Genomic DNA, 12,383 nt, shown 5'->3' on the forward strand with positions numbered 1-12,383 from the left:
TAGAGACACAGCATATCCTTTGACCCTCAACATCTAAACTGAGAACAGGTTTTTATCTTAAATCTGTTGCAGATCTGGTGCAAAAATCCCTTGGTGATATCTGCAGCTCTCCATGCTACACAGTAGGCCACAGGAGATCAACACCTCCTGATCCAGCTGCAAGAGTCTGTGAAAACTTGAGAGGTGTTTTCAGTGACTGCCATGTAGGTAACTCCCTCTCCATGAGACTGCTCCTCCTGCCTGTCCTGAGAAGAGAGAATTGCCCATGAAGTCATCTGTACCCCTCTGGCAGACACCTTAAGCCCCATGTCCAATGTCCCTCAGCATGACAAGCCCTAGAAGTCCCTGGGGGCTGTGCCCACATCCCTGCTGCGTGTCCCCATGGGATAGGTCTGGGCTGAAGCAGCAATGTGGGCAAAAACACAGCACCCAACCTTCAGGGAGCAGTTGTCTAAAAGACACTTGGGGAGCTTCTGCATCCATGGGGTTCATAGCTTGCTTTATTTAAATTTTGTTTTAGTAGAGATACAAATGGGTATGCATATGGAAAAGCTCTCCTGTTAGCAGAATATTTTAGATTCCACGTTTGATCTTTATTTTAATCATGGATATCAAAAATACAGACTGAATGTTAAAGACGTTCTAACAGACAGAAAGAAGGATGAGTGAGAGCTTAGCAAAGTAATACAGGTCTGGAAAATAAGATTCAATGACCTTTTAATCACTGGCTTTCTGGGTATGTAAAGGAAGATAATTTATTTTCCCCTTGCTTCATTTTCTTTCTGTACAGTGGGGATAATACAACTTACTTTAAACCAGCCTTGCGGGAAGAAACATAAAATATTGGCAGTTTATTGCAGGTTTTGATCAAAGGATCACACTAGCAATTTACTTTGGGCAAGTAAATTATATGTGTAGAAGCAGAATTTCAATTTAAAATAGGTCATGAAATGATGATGTGGTAAGGCACTCCTCTATGACTCTGACCAGAGGACCTGTGGTACTCTATGAGACATCTGTACCATGAGCTAGAAAAACAATTGGACATTAGAGAGCCTTTGACAACCTTCAGAGGAAAAGACGAGTTATCACCTTTAAATCTGAAATTATAGATAATTACATTCTCCTCCCTCAGTCCCCCTGTAGTTCCAATTAGAGTTGCTATTTCTCACTTCCTCTCCCAAAGCGTGGCACGGTGCTGCTATGCATTATTGAGCAGCTGCCTCGTTTGACCCCAGAGGTGACTGTTTTTTGGAGCTGGAAGAAACGAGCCATACAGATTCCTTGACTACATCACCGAGATATTGTGACTGGCTTAATTAGATAATGCTCGAGAAGTGTTGTGAGATACTTGGATTAAAAGCATTATATAAGGCCAAATTAATTATGAGTATTAATACAATCTTGATCTAAAGAGTAATTTGAATAAAGGATAAAATAATAATGAGATCTTTGTGAGTCACATACAAGAGTGCTTTGCCTCTCCATATAAAATATCTCCCACATCATTTAAAATGTTTCTGTGGAGCAGAGTAGGGCAGTGCCGCTCAGAAGTGACAGGAATATGTGCTGCCGAATGTGAGTCATAGCTGAACTCCAACATTTGCTCCTTTGTTTGCATTTTAGGCATAAGACATCCTGTTCCCTACTACAGAATTGCCTGCAGCTACTCTGATAGAAGGGAAAATTAAGAACCTGACAGGCAAAGGGGGGTTATTGGGTTTTGTTGCGAGGTGTGGGGGATTATCTTCACTCCCTGTGCAGATCTGTGGTAACATGGCACAGCCATTCTTGGCCTGGGGTGAAACTCTGACATTTTCGAATTCAAGGAAATCTTTCCATTGACCTCAGCAGAACCAGGTTTTCAACCACTTGTGTGTTTTATTGTCATGTTCTTTCATGGAAGGAAATGTGGAAAGGCTGGCAATTATGTGAATTTATGTAGCCACGTAGACAATCTACCTACAAAAAATGGAAAGTGGAAAATCAGACTGAACTGATCTGAGCGGTCTCCAAATCTCTCTTGATAGCTGGGTGGCCAGTACGGCTTTCCACTGAATCTTTTTGCTTGGTAAGGTTTATACATTGATTGCACCTAGAAAGTTTGGTATCAGATTTATTTTAATGAAATCTGAATGTATGGAGATCGGATTTCTAGCTCTGAAGTTTTTATATTTCCTAGGGTGGATTCTTTTGATTAAATATACATATCTACATTATATTTAAGACATCTGATTTAGACTGAACTGAGTTTCTTCTAGATCTGCACTGACTCTAACAGGAGTCTGCAGTAACTAACTACATTTAGTCACGTAGATTTTATAGTTTTATACTTACATTTCAGTAAGTATTTTAGGGTTTTAATGAAATAGGGCTGAAATACTGAATTATTTAATGTTACTAAGCTAGTTAGCACAGAAATATGAGCAAAGAATTGTATTTTAACTTTAAAAGCAGTGTATCTCTGCAGATTTCTTCCTTTGTTTACTACCTAACTGAATATTGGAATTGAATAACTATTGTCTTTTCAGGCATTGGACTAATATATCTAATGAATAGTCTTCACACAAACTTCACTTATAATACCAGATTTTCACTTGCAGTCTTCCTTGTCATGTAAAACTGGAGTTGACTGACTACAGCGGAGCATAGAAATGACATTCTGAACATTTAGTTCTAGTCCTTTTATTTTTGTTTACTTCTCTGCTTCATTATAATGAGATAAACATTTCTGTGTGCAGAGGATTATAATTACTCATGTCCATGGAGCAGCTCACTAGAGAGTATAATTATTGCTCACATTTTGGCTCAAGGCGAGAATTAGACTAGCTAGCCTGACATGGTCATGACTCTTACATTTTAATTTGTTCACCTCCTGGTAGCACCCAACAGATCACCTATGCCTCTCCTAATTTTTGAATACAGAGATGAAACTCCTACCTCTTTTCCTTTTTCTGTGAGGATGCTCTTCATTTCTCAGAATGAAGTTCACCTTACAGATAAATAAAAATGCAGAGCTGTCTGAATGGTCACCTGGCGCAGAGATGGGGGTGGCACACAGGGCATTTGGCCATGCACACAGCACAACCAATGTCACAGAAATGTCCAAAACCACAGAGACATGGCCGACAGTGCTAGGTGCACAGGGAATTTTTTGAATTCAGCAAGGACTTAGGGCAAGCTAACAACCTACTGGGGCTGAGATACATTCAGGTTGGAGATGACGTATTGCTCATGAGCCACGTGTAGATTGAGAATCAGTTTGAGGTAGCTGCTGTGGCTGCTGAGAACTCCTTGAAGACAGTAGGCATGGCCACAGTCACCACCTAGCACAGGCAGCTGCTCCTTTACTATTATATGGTGCATTATATGCCTGTGCATGACTGACACTTCTGGTTTCTTTTATTTTGTCTTTGGTACATGTTGTCATTAATGCTTCAGTCCAACAAAAGTCTTCAGGGTTTAACATCGTGTATCTGGTAAGGCATTACAGTTTGTGCTACCCCTTGGCCTAAACTAAACAAGTTACACTTTATCAAGCAATAAGAACAGGCAATGCCTGTTCTTTGTCTATTAGTGGTGAATCCTGAGCCTTTAAACCACTGAAAAACACCAGGCACTCAGACTTTGCCAGGGTTGGATGACTCTGAGTTTGTGGGAAAATTTTTCTCCAGAGAAGGGAGCCCTGACCATCTCCTCAGATCTTTATTGTGGGAGAATAATTTGGGAACTACAGCCCTAGCTATAATTCTAGTGTCAGCCACAATTTCTCCAAGAAACCTTGGTAAGTTAGATGAGTGCATGTAGAAATGGGCTTTCTACTCTGCTTGCTGTGGTGGAGAGAACAGAGCAGCCACATTTTCTTCTATACCCTTGGCTGAGATTTTTCCTTTCACAGATCCATTTACAGATGCCTGCCCTGACTCCAGGAAAAAAACAAACAAACAAACAAACAAAAAACATATCCACCTTGAAGGCAGACTAAGGAACTTAAGGAATTTCTTACTTCCATTCTTTTTTCCTGTGTGTGGTTTATATTTTATTGCAACACTTTTAGTATTAGTTGCCACATATGGCCATTAGGAGCTTTTCTGAATGTGACATCTCACTTTTTTGCTAAAGTGAAACAGGATTATAGTTTTTAAATACAACCTAGGTTCAGAACTCATGAGAATTCCACACAAATGCAATTTTAATGACTTAAATGTACCACTTATCTCATGCCTAAATGTAGCCTCAAACGAGTCATTTTAAAACAATAATAATTTTTCAGATAATTGTCTCATTACAGAAATGCTGGAAGTGGTAAGAGGAGAGTGAGTGAGCAAGTTGCAAATATTCCATATTCTGTTTCAATAACTCCTTGTAGCAAATATTTACAAAAGGTGTAAATTAAGAAGTTTATTCTGCATACTATAAATGCATTTTACCTGTTTCTTTTATAAGACATCTCACTTTAGAATTTCAGATGGTTTTACAAAATTGTTTCAAAAATGATGATTCTGTAGTGTTTGCATACACTTGATATATATCTTTGCAATTATTTGTTCTTGTGCATCCTTCTACTTACAGAATAAAGACTGTTTCAATTTTTACTAAGACAACTTGTAATTTCTTTATAACAAATAATGAAAGCATTCAGAGAAGATTTAAAGGTAAGAAAAAAAAGCTTTTTTCATGAGTGCACTACTCTTAAACCATAACATCATCTCTGACACTGAAATCTTAGTTATTTAATGAAATCCTGGTAAGCAGTACTATACCCCATATGTGTCAGGATTTTTCAGTGCAAGAAAATGAACTTCGGTCCTAATGTGTGCTTTGGGAGAGTGAGGCACTGCGAAAATATTACAGCAGGGCATTTCAAACTCGGTTAGCTCAGCTGTCTTTGACAGTATCTTGCTGCTGATAACAGCAGTTCCCAGTTCTCTGTCAGGCTACGTATATGTGCAGGAAAAAGATGTCCCTGTTCTTCCCTTCCCTACCCACCAGTTATGCTCGTTCAAGCTGATACTTAACTCATCTCCCCAGCTCCCTGCCCTGCATCACTAACCGTGACCCAGCTGCATCTCTTCACCTACCTACCATGTTCACCACAAGCTCTTCTTCACCATCACACCGGCCCCATGCTCAGCCAGCAAGCCTGAGTCTGGACACACACTGCCAGCCGTGTTTAGGAGGCCCTTGGAGAGCCCTGGTTTCCAAGGCATTGACATCCCAGTGGTCACCACCTGCCACCTCCATTAACGCGTTCAGTTTGGCACCTTGGCAGCACGCAGGAGCTGCTGCTCTGAGGTAGCGCCGCACCGTGAGTGGTGCCCGTGCCCCCGTAACGCGTTAAGCCACTCAGACTGTGACTCCTCTCACCTAGCATCAACTTTCTAAGCTTAGGGATATAGATGCTGATCTGCTCCATTTCTAGCTAATGGAAGGAGACAGGAACAGCTGCACTCAGAGCCAAAGCTCCATGTGGACCTCACCACTCTCTGAAGGTGTCTGTCCTCCATCTACAGGAATGACAGCTGACTAACAGTAACTGTATGGGGCACTGCTAGCTCTCAAGAGATACCAGGGCTTGCCCTTAATGTGCACCAAACTAATTTTAGCGTTAGCAGAACTCCCTTATCTCAGTAAGCAAGTTGCTCTGCATAAGGGAAGACGTACACACAGTCAAATTTCTTTTGAAGATATTAACATGCACGAGCAATAACAAATAGTATTCTCAATGGTGAAGAAATTTTGTAGTTAGAGGGTCAATAACTTTCCACATCTTCCTACGCTGGTTTGCCAATAGCCCAAACCTTTTCTGAGTTGATTGAAAAGGATTAAAATGTCTGACTCTTGAAAATTAATGAAACAGATAAAATCACAATAACTTTATCTGAGCAAAATTAAAGGTGTAACCAAGAAAAGTGGAAGCAGGTTATATGCACTTCTCAAGGATTATCACTGAAGTATACTTATGTATATAAATGGAAAGGGAAAAAATAATTTTACTGGGGCAGATAATGATAACATAAGGGGGAATGGATTTAAACTAAAAGAGGGTATGTTTAGATTAGATGTTAGGAAGACATTTTTCACTCAGAGGGTGGTGAGGCCCTGGCACAGGTTACCCAGAGAAGCTGTGGATGCCCCATCCCTGGAGGTGTTCAAGGCCAGGCTAGATGAGGCTTTGGGCAACTTGGTCTGGTGGGAGGTGTCCCTGCCCATGGCAAGGGAGCTGGAACTGGATGGTTTTAAGGTCCCTTCCAACCCAAGCTGTTCTGTGATTCTATGATGAGTAAGCTGGTACTATTCATAAATCAGTAAATTTAAAGTAATACTTCTTAAGTAAATTCATTGAGTATTGATCCACTTAAAAGCCATATAACATAAAAGAATAGTGTTCTCATTATGTGAAGTGCTTCATAAATGAAGTGAATAAGTGAACCACTAAGTAAATTCAAGTCATTCAAAACACGCATGAAAGAAGATAAATGTAATCACCAGGACAAAAAACATCTGCTAAGTCTGTCTCTGTTCAATATGAATTTCTTGTTTACTGCCAACTTAAAACTTCCCAGACTTCTTCTTATGCCACTACTGTTTGATTCTTTATATTAAAGATGTATGTGAATAGAAAGCCAAAGTAATTTTTTTTTATTTGCAAATAGTAAATAACTTGAATTTTGATTAAATGCATTTGATTAAATGTCAAGTCTGGCACCAGGATGTAATTGTAAAGCCCCTCCAGTATAGCAAATGACTTTTAAGCTCTTTTTGAAGGAAACGTGTTTGCTTTCTAGCACTATCATTTACTTTTTACAAATAACACTTGCTGTACCTTATTTTTTTGTAATGGAGCTGTTTTGTCTAATCTCATAGTTTTATAAGTCAGTGAAAAAAACAATGTTTCACTGAAGTGGAAACCTTGATCAGGCATTGAATTTTCTTCCTAAAGCTGAAATAAATACAGTAGCATGGTTCTCAGTACCTTTAGATTGACCTTCCCTTCTACTCATGAACAAAGAACACACGAGTGGGGGGAGAAAATACAGGATTTTTCTGGGCCTCAGGAGAAAAGCAGGAAAAAAAAAAAAGCCACCATAATATCTCAATAAATTCCCTAAAAGACCATCTCTATCTTCCTGTGTGTGTTTTGTGGAGGGAGGGTTTTGAGCTGATTGGTGGTAAACACGGGTTAGCATAACCTCCAGCAGTGTTACTAGGAGTGGGGGGTTGTTAATGCTTTTCCCAGCATGACCTGATAAAGAGACCTGCTCTGCCAGACAGCCCAAATATATACATATGAAGATTTGGAAATTATTGTAGAGATTTACTTGATCCTGCAAAATGCAGTTTTCCAGGTCTAGCTCAGCAAACTGTTACCCAACGCAACTCTACAAAGTCCACCAGTCGCATGCATGAGACTAAAAGTCTTCCAAGGTCTGTCTGTTCTAGTACCTTTTTATTTATTTATTTATTTTTAGAGAGGTATTGTTATTTGATATAAAACTCCCTTCTTAAGCTGCATCCATCCCAGAAGTTGGAAAATGAATTGTGTGAGCATGAATGTGTATATACACACACATGTACAACATCAGTCAGATCTCCAACATCTGCACCAAAAATTAAAGAGGGACTGTTTGACGTCAGAACATGTCAATGCCCACACTGAACTGAAAAGGTGAATATATCTTTTTTTTAAAGGTTCTTCATACTGAGACTGCCAATTTAACTAACATCATTCACCTATTTATCATCACTTAATTTTCTAATTGTTGTAGGTGAAAACTAGATTTAAACCAAAGTCTCAGAAGCATGAGATTCCATAGTTAAATACCACTTTACTAAACAAACAACTTCATCGATTCAGATTTCACTTACTTGTGAGAAGAGTATCAAAGAATCTGAAGATTTTCTTTGATCCACTTATAAAGCTTTTGAGATCTCTAGCAAGATTCAAGGTAGAGTAATGTTACTGGTTGATAGAAACAAGTTTAACGGCAGAGAAGAAAGTCATTGAAAAATCTGAAACTACTGAAAGTATTTGAAAACTGTATTTCTTCTACAAGATGTTTTTCCTTAGTCTACTGACTTATGAGTGCCCAATAAAACTGAAAAACTGAAAAGTTTAATAGCTTTTCAGCTAAGTTAATAATAAGCTAAGTTAATAAAATCAATAAATATTAGATACTATCTGTCTTTTTGTTAGCCAGCTTATCAGCCCTGGTGTCTGACTGGGAGAATTCTTGGCTCTAGATAGATTGTTGGAGGAGAATTTTCAACATCAAAATAAAAAATGGTTTCCATGCAGCTTTAACTTTTCATTTTGTTTCTTTAAACTATATAAGGAGATTGATTTTTTTCCTCTTACATACCAACAAGAGGCTAGGAAAATTTGACAACAACCAAGTAGATCGTAACAGATAACATATTGAGTATTGCAATAAGATGTGACATGCTGCATATTGCAAATGACATAAATTATTAAAAACGTTAATGTTAAAGGCTCTTAAGTAATTTATGCAATTTCTTGGCTAGTCTGCAAGTCAGTGTTTCAAGATTAATATTATATTCATGGGTTGTTGAACAATGTCAGTGGTCAGTTCCCTTCTTTTCCTACCACCTTATTTTGTGGTTGTCATTGGTGTTATCACTTAACACTTTATTGAACTTCCATTTGCCTGTTTTCTCACTACGTAGATATATTTCTGTTCCCTGCAGCCAAGTATCAACTGAATAATGAGTAATATCCTAGTTAAAATGTAATGCCATTATGAGTACATGCTTAAGCACACAGAAATTGCTCAAAGACCAGTAAATCAAGTCAATCTCAGACAGTATTGCTAAATTCTTCTCACTTTTCTACTGAAATTTGTATACTTATTGAATTGTAGGATCATATAGTTTATAACAAATACTAGGATCCCACCCTGACTTTGTCCTTCTACTGCTTTTGTAACAGTACACACTCCACTTCATCATCTTAGAAAAATAGGAAGGAAAAGAATGACAATTGTATTTTTCTATTCATTGTTGATCAGAATATAAAATTCTACTCTAAGCTATTTGAAGTTCCACCTGAAAATTTTAGCAGAAAATGGTTATTGAAATACACACATAACACAAAGAAATTCTATTAACTCAATTAAAATGGAAAGACAGATGTCAAGCACGATGAATTCCACAAATATTCCTTTAACATCATCCTTTGCTATGAGGTAGCTGTGGAAACAGATTACCTCTTTGTTAGAGGAAATACCAAGCCAAATGCTATTACTGCGCCTAAAAGAAGTGGCAAAATGCCAAAATGTTTTATTCCTATAATTTATTTGACATTCAATGGTTCAGTATGCCTTTTTGTATGTGTTAAAAATTTATTTTCATGAAATTAATGGAAAGAAAGGACAATAAGAATGAAAAATGGAAGACAGGGATAAAATTAACTATCTATAGCCATGTATCTCTCCACTGGAATGCTAAATATCTTTGACATTAGGATAGTTGCCTGCTTTGTGTGGCAAAGGGTGTAGAGGAGGCACTATCTTGCTCGGAAACTGCACCAGCTTTCATTGGTGACTCCCAGGCTTATCAGCTCCTTGCAGCAGGAAGTCTACTGGGAGATGAGCTGTGGTTCAGACCACATCTCCTTGTCCCCTGACCTGGTCACTCTTGTCACATGGAATCTTGGCGGTGTTGACCACCATAGTATGACCTGTCCTGCTTGTTTGGAGAGGTAGGACTGGAACAACCTGTCCTAACCCGGGCTAGTGCAAGCAGTGTTTGTTTCTTTTATAGCATGATTCCCATGCATCACCCGCTGATCCAAACCATGCATTTAGACTCACCCTAAATGAGAAATCACTCTACATTGCATCCATGAAAAATGTTATTGCAATGTAAATTACAATTAGTGAACAAAGGATGGATAAACAGAGGCATTTTTTTTCTGGAGTGCATTCCTCTTTTGTTAATAATATCAATAAGCAAAATCATTTGCCTTCTTAGGCAGGCTAAGGAATACAAGCAACTGGGACTTTCATTAGCTTGTTTACACAGGTACTTTTTGCTAAATAGGCATATATTCTTGCATTCTTTCTACACGAACACAACAAATTTGATAGACCTCAAAAGAAACAAAGGCAACTCCATGGAGACTGCAGATACTTATTTAATCACAGGACTGCTTACCTGATTTTCTTAAGCAATTTTTGCATTTTGCTCCCTTGATTTCATACCCATCTATAACAAAGACTAAGCAATTCACCAAACTTTGAGATTTAGACATCAAAACAAGCCTATTTTAGCTGATCAAGTACGTTAAAAAGAAAATTTCTCAGTCTTTAGCACATTAAAAGATAAACATCTTCTCCTGCCTTGCCCTCCCCCACAAACTTACACCTTGTCTCCAGCAACAGTCATATAGGAAGAAGCTTGTCAATTACCAAAACTTTTGGCACTAAGACTGGGATTAGACATAATATAGATGCATGTTTCAAAATTAATGCAGTAAAGAAATACGGCAATAGTAAAGGCACCCTTTTGCTTCATTTTAATATTTCCTCGTTTTGGTTATTGGTTTGCAATATTGACATTTTTTTCAAGCCTAAGCTACAAAGAAGGCTTCAGGATAATAGATCTTGTTTTAGGCACTAGCGTTTGAAGGGAAAGGGACAATTTAATATTTTAAAGTCAGTGGATCTGTGTGTGGGCAGTAAGGAAGAGGGTCTTATCTGTAGATTTACTGTGAAACAATTACGCTTCTGCAAGCTCTAAATCCCTTTCCTACTCACAATTAAAGGCATAGATAACTTCTTAATGTACAGCAGCTGACAGCTCAGATGACTGAAAGCCAATATCTATCAGTCTCTGTTTACTTCTGATTCTGTATGGGGAAAACCAGACATACATAGAATCCATGGGGGACAAAAAGAGCTTGACTAGCAGTGAAGAGATCATTTCTAGTGTAAAACAGATTCATCCATCAACTCTCCAGCAAGGCACGACTGGGTGTTTCATTTGCAAAGCATAAGAGGAGATACCAAAGGAAGAAACAAACAGATCCATGAGAAAGGGAGAACTCTCTTCAGGCAGAATTTCAAGCTCCTGATGACTTTCTGAAAGTCTCTGCACGGTTCCTTGATGGTTCTTTTGTTTGCTTGTCTGTCCTCAGAACGGTAATCGCCAGAAAAGTTGACTTGAACTAGCAAGTGTTCATTGTGAGACAGCAGAAAAGGAAAGGTTGTGGAATATTGACAGGTACGATGAATCAAATCCTAAAGTCTTTCTTTGGTTTGTTTTAGAGCTTATACAAATCTCTGCCCAAATCTGTCAGAAACCTTAGCACTTCAATGCCTTATTGCGACCTTTCAATACTTAAAGAGGGCTGGTAGAAAGCTGGAGAAAGACTTTTTACTTGTAATGATAGGACAAATGGTAAGAGTTTTAAACTAAACAAGAGTAGATTTAGATTAGATGTTATAAGGAAATTTTTCACTCAGAGGGTGGTGAGGCACTGGAACAGGTTACCCAGAGAACCTGTGGATGCCCCATCCCTGGAGGTGTTCAAGGCCAGGCTGGATGGGGCTTTGGGCAAACTGGTCTAGTGGAAGTTGTCCCTGCCCTTGGTAGGGGAGTTGGAACTGAATGATCTTTAAGGTGCCTTCCAACCCAAGCTGTTCTGTGATTCTATGATGAGTAAACTGGTATTATTCATAAATCAGCAAACAGTTCTATGAATCAGGAATCCCAGAATTTGGCCTGCTGTGTTTGGCTCTGAAGCTTTCAGATCCACCTATTAAACATTAGGTTTCATTACTTGTACCTCTAAACTCAGATTATTTCATTAGTAAAATTTATCCAATCCACCAGCAAAAGTTACTTTTAATGCACATTACTGCTGTCTTCTAGCAGAGAAAGCTATGAAACCGATCCTGCTGGATCCAAAGCATTCTGTGGCTCTCCTTGAGCTCTTCAGAGGCAGAGCGGCTTGCCCACACATTTCAGGATTTCACATTTCATCAGAGAATTTCTGCCTGGGGGACTTGACCTCCATGACACTTGGATTGTCAGTTTAAGCATGCTCATAACTCTGTTCTATGTTCTTGTTTTTCCTATCAATCTCTTATCTGAAAGGATGTAAAAGGAAGACTGACAAACTAAGCCATGTAAATAGGGATCCAAAAGAAAAATTAATATTGCCTCCAAAATATCTGTAAAAACATCCCAATTTCAATATTATTTTTCAGATTTCTGTATCCTTCCTCCTCCCATTCTCTGTTAATCTCACAGGAGATTCTAGGCTGATCCTTACTTGTCATGGAGTTTTTTCAATGAATTTGTTTAAGGGGAGTTTAATGAAGATGGCTAGTAATATCTCACTTATGCTAACTGTAAAG

At 38.5% G+C, this 12,383-nt stretch overlaps 1 long non-coding RNA gene across 12 annotated transcripts in view; it reads left to right on the forward strand.

Moving 5' to 3' along the window:
- The window catches only part of LOC310896124, a 59,342-nt gene extending 54,743 nt beyond the window's left edge, over positions 1–4,599 (forward strand). For all 12 annotated transcript variants that reach the window (XR_014581191.1, XR_014581192.1, XR_014581193.1 and 9 more), the window contains one exon: positions 73–4,599. This is a non-coding gene — a long non-coding RNA (uncharacterized lncRNA). The remainder of the gene's footprint in view (positions 1–72) is intronic.
- Positions 4,600–12,383: the final 7,784 nt, after the last annotated feature.

Source organism: Anser anser (assembly GCF_964211835.1).
Source record: "Anser anser genome assembly, chromosome: 3".
In the NCBI taxonomy this organism is placed as follows: domain Eukaryota; kingdom Metazoa; phylum Chordata; class Aves; order Anseriformes; family Anatidae; genus Anser; species Anser anser.